Raw genomic sequence first — 9,295 nt, 5'->3', positions numbered from 1 at the left:
ACTTACGCGTACCGGAATCTTTCAAGAATGATTTATAATATTTTCGTAATAAGATTGCCAGATTACAATATATGAAAACAGAAGCATAAATAAAGTGATATCTTATGGCACGTTCTTACTGCAAAACTGAAGCGCGTCTAATTTGTTAGTTACCTTGGGTGGGCCCGAAAATGGATGCGCGCAAGGTAATAATATAATACAGGATAATTTAAAGATTGTAATTAAAAAGTTTGATAATTAAAAAAATTATTTAAAAAAAAAACAGGATTTACTCGTTTTGAATTGATTTTTAGCAGGAGTCAAATTATTATTGCTGCTGAAATCCAAAAATTAGGCTCAAAGAGCAATGCCCTAAACACACGAAATTAGAAGACGAACTAAAAACGGAAACAAAAAGAAAACGAAAGTAAGCTAATAGTAGATAATATTAAGCGCTAAAGCTGCTTTAAATATGATCACTATAACATAGCACAATAAAAACAAAGAGAAAAACGAAAATAATTAATAAGTTTTATTATATAAGTTTTCGGGCCCACCCAAGGTAACTAACAAATTAGACGCGCTTCAGTATTGCAGTAAGAACGTGCCATAAGATATCACTTTATTTATGCTTCTGTTTTCATATTCTGTAATCTGGCAATCTTATTACGAAAATATTTTAAATCAATCTTGAAAGATTCCGGTAAGCGTAAGTTCATTTTATTCGCTCCTCACAAATGTAGATTTCCTTTCGTGTACTGTTCTCTAATCTCTTTACATTTTATTTTCTGTTTTTTGCTTGATATATTTGTTTATATTTTTTACTTAATGTGTTCTAATTTCGTTTCAATTTAATTAATTGATATATTTTGCTTTGGCTATATTAATACAATATTAGAAAGCACTCCTTTTTGCGGATATAATCGTGTGGGCTGATGAAGAGATTATATCTTTTCCTTGTTTTGTTTTCCGGATTTGTAATTTTTTTTTTTAGATTTCAAAAATTTTGTTTTTTTAAATACTTTTGAAAAATTATTTTTACTGATTTTCTTCTCTTGTCATTATTTTTTATTAACGCTTAAATTATCAGTAAAAATAAAATAACGAAAATTATTTGCGTAAAAAATTTTAATACATTTTAATCTCCTTAAGCATACTATTATAGAGTAGTTCTGCATTTTTTATTTTAATTAAAAGAAGGCCAAAATAATTAAAATTTAATATAAAATTAATCTTGATAAAATTTTTGTACAACTAACAATCTATTGCCATGGCATATTTTTCTTCCTTTTATTTATTTAAAAACCATGAATAGAACTTGTTTTTGTTCAATGCCTTAACCAAGTAATTCTGAGCCTGACCTGCAAGACAAGAAATCTTTTAGATCAAGTATAAGACAAAGTAGTCCTCTTTGAGAACTTTTTGGATAAAACTATCCAACCTTTAAGTTCTTTTCTGAATTCTTTTATTATCTTGTTCAAGCTTGTTCCTCTTTCCCTATTGGTTAAACCACTTTTTATTATTACAACGTCCAGTTACGTTGACCCGTCATGGAGTATGAGGAAAGTTCTAGTTTATAAAACCTGAACTATTGCATATCTATCTTTGTGCTAGTTCTCGTTCTTTTGTTTCATTCATAAATGTCTTTAAATTTTTTTTGCAGAAAAGCACATCCTCAACTCTCATTACTTTCCAAACTCAATTAGAGTAATTATTTCAATCTTAAAGAAAAAAAATGTTTCTATTCATAACAAATAATCCAAACTACAATCGGAAATCATAAGTCGGGACACAGTAAAAAATTCCGGATCAAATTACCGGATCAATAAAGTACCTGCATTTTGAGTATATTATTCGTAAAATCTAATTTTAATGTAAAATATTATACCGTATTTTTTTCTGTAGTAGTTATTTAATTAAATTAGTTCAGTGATCTAACAATATTTGTTACAGTGCAAATTACGGTAGATCAGACTTTTTGTTCGGTAACATGTTCCGGTAAAAATGGTTTGCGCAGGATTGTACCCTGAGTGGAGGTACTTTTTATCGTAATTTGATCCAATTTATTTTTTACAGTGCAGAGGGAAGAATGTTCACCTTTTAGTGAAGCTAACCATGCTCGAATCCCAGCTTGCATCTATCACAGTGCTGAGGTGAAATATTTCAAGTAAGAGATGGATAATTGTTTAGAATTTCCTTAACAACAGTCTAACCGTGGGATGTTCCCTTGGTTTACCATCATATGTTCGGCAAATAAGTGCTATGCAAGTGATATTTAAATTAAAAAGTCCTCTACAAAAGCAAACGTGCTCCAAGGCTTCATCTGAAAAATTCCTTGTTTTGGTTGGTCTTAAAATTACAATGCCATGAAGCTGATGGCCATAAATTCGAAAAATATTGACTTATCAATGGTGGTGACAGATTAAAAAAGTTAGAGAGATTAAAAAAAAACTATAGTATTTATTTAAAAATAATACTTTTTTATGAATTATAATAAAAAAACTAATTTAATCGTTTTTCTTAGTAAAGATTATAATATTCATTAAACACTAATTTTAATGATTTCTAAAAAAAATGATTTCTGAAAAACGAATTACTCATTATGAAATAGAATACTTCCGCTTAACTTTTTTGGTAAAAGATTTTTTGCTCAATCAACTTGATTAAAATTTCCGCTGACAAGCAAAGAAAATGGAGAAATATGCAAATCAACAAAGCTAGCTCTCAATGAGGAAAAGTACATTATCTTGAATCTCAGTTGCAAAAATGCTAATGAAAGCCTCTCTTCATTATTCCCTCTACTCTAGAATGATAGGCACATTTTTCGAATGTTGTTATCTCTTTGAAATAAAACGCATTTACCAAATGAAATTGTGAAGATGGAAGAAAAATGAGAGAAAAACTTTTTTAACTTCTTCCAGTTCCTTTGTTTGGAGAGGCTTTGTTTTTAAACTTGTAATGCATCTTTTGCTGTGTTTTGCATTTGTTAAATCTGCGTCTATTTCGTATGTTTTTAAAGAGCACTTAAATAAGAGAATATAACTTGTGTTTGAAGTAGTACATGTATGTAAAGTAGTGTCTGTTTATATTGTGTTTAATTCAGGTACCTTAAAAATAGAGTTTAAAAAGATAAAGAAAAGAAAAACTTGAAGGCCTTCGCTTTTTTTCTACATAGCAAAGTTCAAGTTGTACTCTAAGCTCGACTAACAATTTAAGTAAAGTACATAACAATTCTAAAACTATCTTACTTTTTTTATTCTAGCTTCACAAGTGTATTTGTGTGACTCTATTTATGTAACTTTCAAAAAAAAACTTTTTGTGTTTCTTATTATTGGGATCTGCTCTTTTTGGCACTTTCTTTCACAAAACTGCAAATTTTAAAAACAAAACAAAATTTTTTAAAACCTCTTCTCCAATAAATCTTAATTTCAGTAGATATATGTTGCTGTACTCAATTTCGTGTAAAGGCCATGAAGCCAAATTCTCCAATAGGGGAACATTCCTAGGTTGTAATTTATGCTGCTCACAGCCTATTGATAATATACTAAAGTGATACACTGATAATACACTATATACCAGAAAATAACTTTGACCACGATAACGATTTCACTAAGAGTATGAAAATATCGTGATCATTGTTAATAGCACGCCAAAAGATAATACCTCGGATATTATAAGGAACGATAATTATTGCATACAAATGTCGTGAATGTCAATAAATTTATTGTCGATTATTTGGATTACGAAACTATGGAGCAGTATAAAAATAATATAACTAACTTAAATTGAAATATAATGCAATGTTTTTTCAGATATTGATGTTTCTGCAGTACATCACGATGTTAAAATTCGTTCTAATAAGTTATAGATACTAATGAAAACATCAACAACTCCGAAAATCAATCGAAAACACATGATCCTTATAAACTATGAGTATTAATATTCATTTCATTATTATTATATATATTTATCTGCATATATGTAATAATATATAGCACAAAAAAAGATAAAAGGAAAATATAAATAAGTTTTATTTACTGAGCATAAGTTGCAAGTATATAGAACTAAAAAAATAGTTAAAAATATAGACTAAACATGGAAAATAAAATAACAAAGCTTAGTGAAAATGGAAGAAAAATATTATTGAAATGAAATATTTATTAAAAAATAATAAAAATTAATTTTATTAATGGAAAAATATAAAAATTGAGAGAAAAAAGTAATGAAAAGATATAATTACGATATAATTAAATAAGTTAAGATATAATTAAATGGGAAGATTACTATCAGCAAATAAGAGTGCTTTCTTATATTGCATTAATATAACCAAAATATATCAACACAATAGTGTAAGGAGCACTAAAAAAAATGGAAACGAAAATAGAACATATAAAGTTAAAAAAAATGTACTATATATAAAACATATCGAGCAAAAAACAGAAAATAAAATATAAGAAAAATTTAGAACAAAACACAAAACGTAGTCTATAAAGTGCGTTGCGAATTCAAAAAAAAAAAATACATGCATCGGAATGTTTCAAGAATGATTAAAAATATTTTCGTAGTTAGCTTGCCAGTTTACAAAATATGAGAACAGAAGCTCAATTAGAGGTTAGAAGCGTTAAGGGAAGGATCCAGCACAGCGGGCAGTACAAAAACACTTTTGATTTGTTAGTTACCTTGGATTGATCTAAAGCTGGATGTGCGCAAAGTAATAATATTGTACAGGATAATTTAAAGTTTATAATTAATAAAGTTGATATTTAATTAGACGAATTTAATGATTTTAGAAAATTAACATTTTTTTAAAAAAGAAGCATGATTTGCCCGGTTTGCACAGATGCTTAGCCACGGATTTGCACATTACAAAAATATAAACTTCGTTAAGAAGGAAGTTTTTAGTAAATTTATAATAATAATAACATACAAGTAACGTAATGATTTTATATAGAACTTAATTACATTAATTGGATATCCATTGTTTTTTTAATCAAATTTCGAAAAAGATTGTCGATATGTTTTTTGGATAAATAAGCATTACTACATATTCTTTTAATTCTATTCATTTGATTAAAAATGGTATTTAAATAAATGTTTTAAGAAACATTAGAATTCCCGTTAATTAGTTTTATTTTAAAATTAAAAACATTTCTTTTATCGTATAAATCAACAATGCAGATATTTTCTTCTTTTTAATACTTATATCCGAAAACTTAAAATGAATGTTACCATCATAAATACGAAGCAAGATTAATTCCTCTGGGGAAATATTAATTATCAAAATTGCATAAACTTCAAAATTAAATTGTACCGCCAATGAATCTAAAAGCAAATTTAATGTTACGAATATAATTTTTTTTGTAATAGCGTAAAAATAAGATAGCTAACAGAGATGAAAAATTAGACCCTTGTGGTAGTCCATCAATTTGAATAAAAATATGTTTCACATATGTATTATAATTGTAAAGATAATTTTTAAAAAACAAAAATTAATTACAATTTCCCGATAATCAAAATCGCATTCAAGGATACTTTTAAAATCATAGTAATAACTTAGACAAACTTTTAGTTTAGAAAGGGAGTGCTATAGAAAAGTTACTGGAAATACATATACTATACATATACACATATACATACTATACATATACACATATGCATACTATACATATACACATATACATACTATACATATATATATATGGGTTCTGTAAAAAAATCTTACTGTTATTTTTTAAAAAATATCTCATTTAAGAAATCCAAAGCTAATACTTATGTTCTAAAGATAAATTTTGAGTGTAATTGAGTGCGTTTTTTATTTTTGGAATGTGTTTCTTATAAATAGAGTATTTAAGAAATATGCATATGGGATTCAACTTCGCAAAAGTGCCATTTTCAAGAAAATTTCAAAATGCATTTTATTTCTTTCCATCTTCCGAAAAAAAGTAAGAAAAATCTTTATTTAAAAAAATCCAAAATAGTAACCTTCATCGAATAGTAACCTTCATCTGAACCTCCATCGACTGAATTTTTTGGGGCACACAACCGAAGTTGGGTTGAGGTGATGTGTACCGAAGGTACTATAGTATCGATGGATAACGAAGGTATAAAGGTTAGGAGTACCGATGGATTGCAACAGTTCATTGGTACAATCCAAAGGAACTTTTACGGAATGTCCATGAGGGTTAGGGTAAGTACTTAAAATTAGCATTGAAAGATCAAACCACTCATTTTTCATGTCTTGTTATTAGTTTTCTAAAAATTGCAGATAGATATGAAAAACGCAACAATCATGATAAATGTAATTGCTATTTGTTATTTTTTTAGAAATATAACTTTAATAAAACTGACAAATTGCTCCTTTTAATTTATTTTACAATGAATTTCGCTTTGTCGTATTTTTGAGTACATCACACTCTTCCTTGTTCCATTACATTCATAACCGTCTACTGCTAAATTATAAAGCACAAAACCAAACATGTCTTTTTCTGAAGAAAAAAAATTACTCATTGGCTAAATTTAGAACAAAATTGCCTATATGTCGCTCAATTTTTAAAAAAATATATTACAAGAGCAGTTCTATCGTAACAAACTAACATTTATTGTATTTCTAACCATTTACAACTAGCATGATTTCAAAACAGTAAAAAAGATATTTAAGTAGACATTGAAGTTAGGCTTTTCATTAGGTAATGAGCAATGGAGTTAGGTTGTGGTTGAGTTGTGTTTTATCAAATAAACCTTGAAAAGTGATTTCATTGGTTTATCTGGTTGTTTCAGCTATCGTTAGTGATGGGGAATACTAGACATCTTTGTGTTAAGAGCTTTATGGTGCCACCATCCATGAGTGAAGGAGAGTATCATGTTCTAATAGTCCAGGGTCACAAATTGGTGAGTGAAGGACACAAAGAAACTCTTCATGCCCTAAAAGGAATGGAGGAAAGATGGGGGTGTCAACGCTAGGATTCGAACCCCATTCCGTCGGTCATGAGGTTGACATGCATATTAGCCCTCACATCTTTAATATGAAGCCAGTTATGAGGAGCTAAGTGTTTTCATTAAGCGTGCCTGTTTGGCACAGTATAACTCAGATTGTTTATCTGTGTTTGGTGAAAGCAGTTAATAAACTGTTTTTCTCACAGTTAACATTTTAAACACCATCTTATTTATGGTTCTTTGGCTGTTTTGATTGAATATGGTAAAAAAACAATTAAATAAAATGTTACATAACCATATTTTCCGAGAAATTTCGAGCAGTGTCAAAATGCAAAAAATGGTAACACTGGCTTAATATGGCCCGCACTTTGATATTTAAAAAACTTAAAATAATTCCAAATTTTTATAAAAATTATGTTTATTTTCTTTTAATGTAAGTGTTTAGATTCTCGTAAATATAATTTTTTTATTACATTCTTTTCAATAAATACGAAAAGTAAATGTAATTCGAAATGTTAATTTGCAGAAACAGTTAAAATGTATTTAATGATGTTCAAAGATGATGTTATTTACTCATTTTAAACTAATTGAGCGCAAAATATTTCCTATTCTATAATCAAAATAATTAATTACTTTTTTTTTAACTAAAATATTTTGTATCGCTTCTTGTTTCATTAGTGGATTCTTAATAATTTAACTTTATTGATGCATTAATGATTTTTAAAGAGCGATGACTATAATTAAAGAGAAAAATATAAATTAATTAGAGATGCTAATTAACAGATTCGCTGAGTTTAAGATTAAAAAAATTTAATGTTTCCGATTTACGTTTCCAAATGAAATTTATACCGCTTGAAGCAGTAAATTCTCAATTGGATGCGAAAGACTTCGTTAAAAATATTTAGTTGAGAATTAAAAATTTTAAAATTAATATTATGTGCTTACAGAGTTCTAAATACATTTTAAATAATGCAGGGTGTTCCAAAAATTTTACTGACAATTCTATCGAATATAAGGGCGTAAACTTTTTAAAAAAATTTATCCGATTTTGGCGAAAACAAATTCAAAAGATACTAGTACTTTTTAACTACAAAACATTTTAATTGATCAAGTATTACATGAGTTTTTATTAGTGGCAACCACTGATTTCCTTTTCCAGCTTACAACAACGTTAAAATGATTCATTGTAAGATGCTACAAGATGATGAGTTGCACCGTTAGCAAAAAAATAAACGGACCAGGCTTAATAGCTTTCGATCTAATGATCGGATTTTCATGTTCTAGAACTCAATCTTAATGATTCGAAGGGTGATCTCAAATATGCTAATTAATAAGCTCATACGAAGATTTAAGTTACGAAATAAGATACAAAAACGTAACTTCTCAGAATACACATACCTTTTTTTCAACAGATTCAGATTTCAAACCTCTGAAATATAAGGGGTTGCCGCAATCTTGGAAATATGACCAATAGTTTGGTCAGGAGAGGGGTCTAAAGTTTGGTCTCTCTAAGGTTAATATTACTTCGCTGTGTCTGGGGAAATTATTTTTGAATTTTAATTATTTGAATTTTTAAGCGAATTCAAAAATTTTTGCATACAATTATAAAATTATTTGTCCAAAGATAATTCAATGCAAAAAATAAATTTTAATAAATATTTGTTATTTTTGTAAGTTTTATTTATTAAAAATCTAAAGAATTTTGAACTGTAGGGGAGAGTGGGGACAATTGTGAAATTTTTTACTTAACTATTTTTAACTAACAAAAAATCCAATATATTGTTAGTATTAATTGACAAACGAGTAAAGTAGACTATCATCTACTAGAAAAAGAAATAAATGCCTTATTTTAAATGTTATTATATTAGTTATTAAAAATTTTTGACAGTCGTGCACTTGTTACAATTGTCCCCACTTACGGGGTCAATTGTAACAGACATACTTTGTTTTTAATTGCAGGACTGTTCTGCATTCATATTGGGTCATATACTAATATTACTAAAATATAATATAAAATATTTTTATATTTAAAATGGTGCGTATAGCGTTTTTAAAAAGTGCTTAAAGGTGCTTATTTTTGATTTTCGTTTTTTAAAAAGCCCTTAAAGGTGCTTTTTTTCATTGGGTGTTTTTAAAAAGTGCTTGATATTCCCTCTTTCAAAATGAGATTTTTTTTCTATACCATGCTGATTTTCGCTTCGAATTATGCAAAAAGACACAGTTCACATTGCTCTATTCAACGTTTTCACAAATCACTCAACCCCAATCTATTTCGGCGTAGTGTCAGTCCGCAGCGTATGAAAACGCCATTCGTTTTGCATTATCCAAAATTTCATGATTTTTGACAATTATCAAAAACAATGCCAAAAGGTTTTTTTTTTTT

The sequence above is a fragment of the Parasteatoda tepidariorum genome, chromosome 10 (genome assembly GCF_043381705.1).
Source record: "Parasteatoda tepidariorum isolate YZ-2023 chromosome 10, CAS_Ptep_4.0, whole genome shotgun sequence".
Classification (NCBI taxonomy): Eukaryota; Metazoa; Arthropoda; class Arachnida; order Araneae; family Theridiidae; genus Parasteatoda; species Parasteatoda tepidariorum.
The sequence above is the reverse complement of the archived record's forward strand: the minus strand, read 5'-3'. Positions refer to the sequence as shown.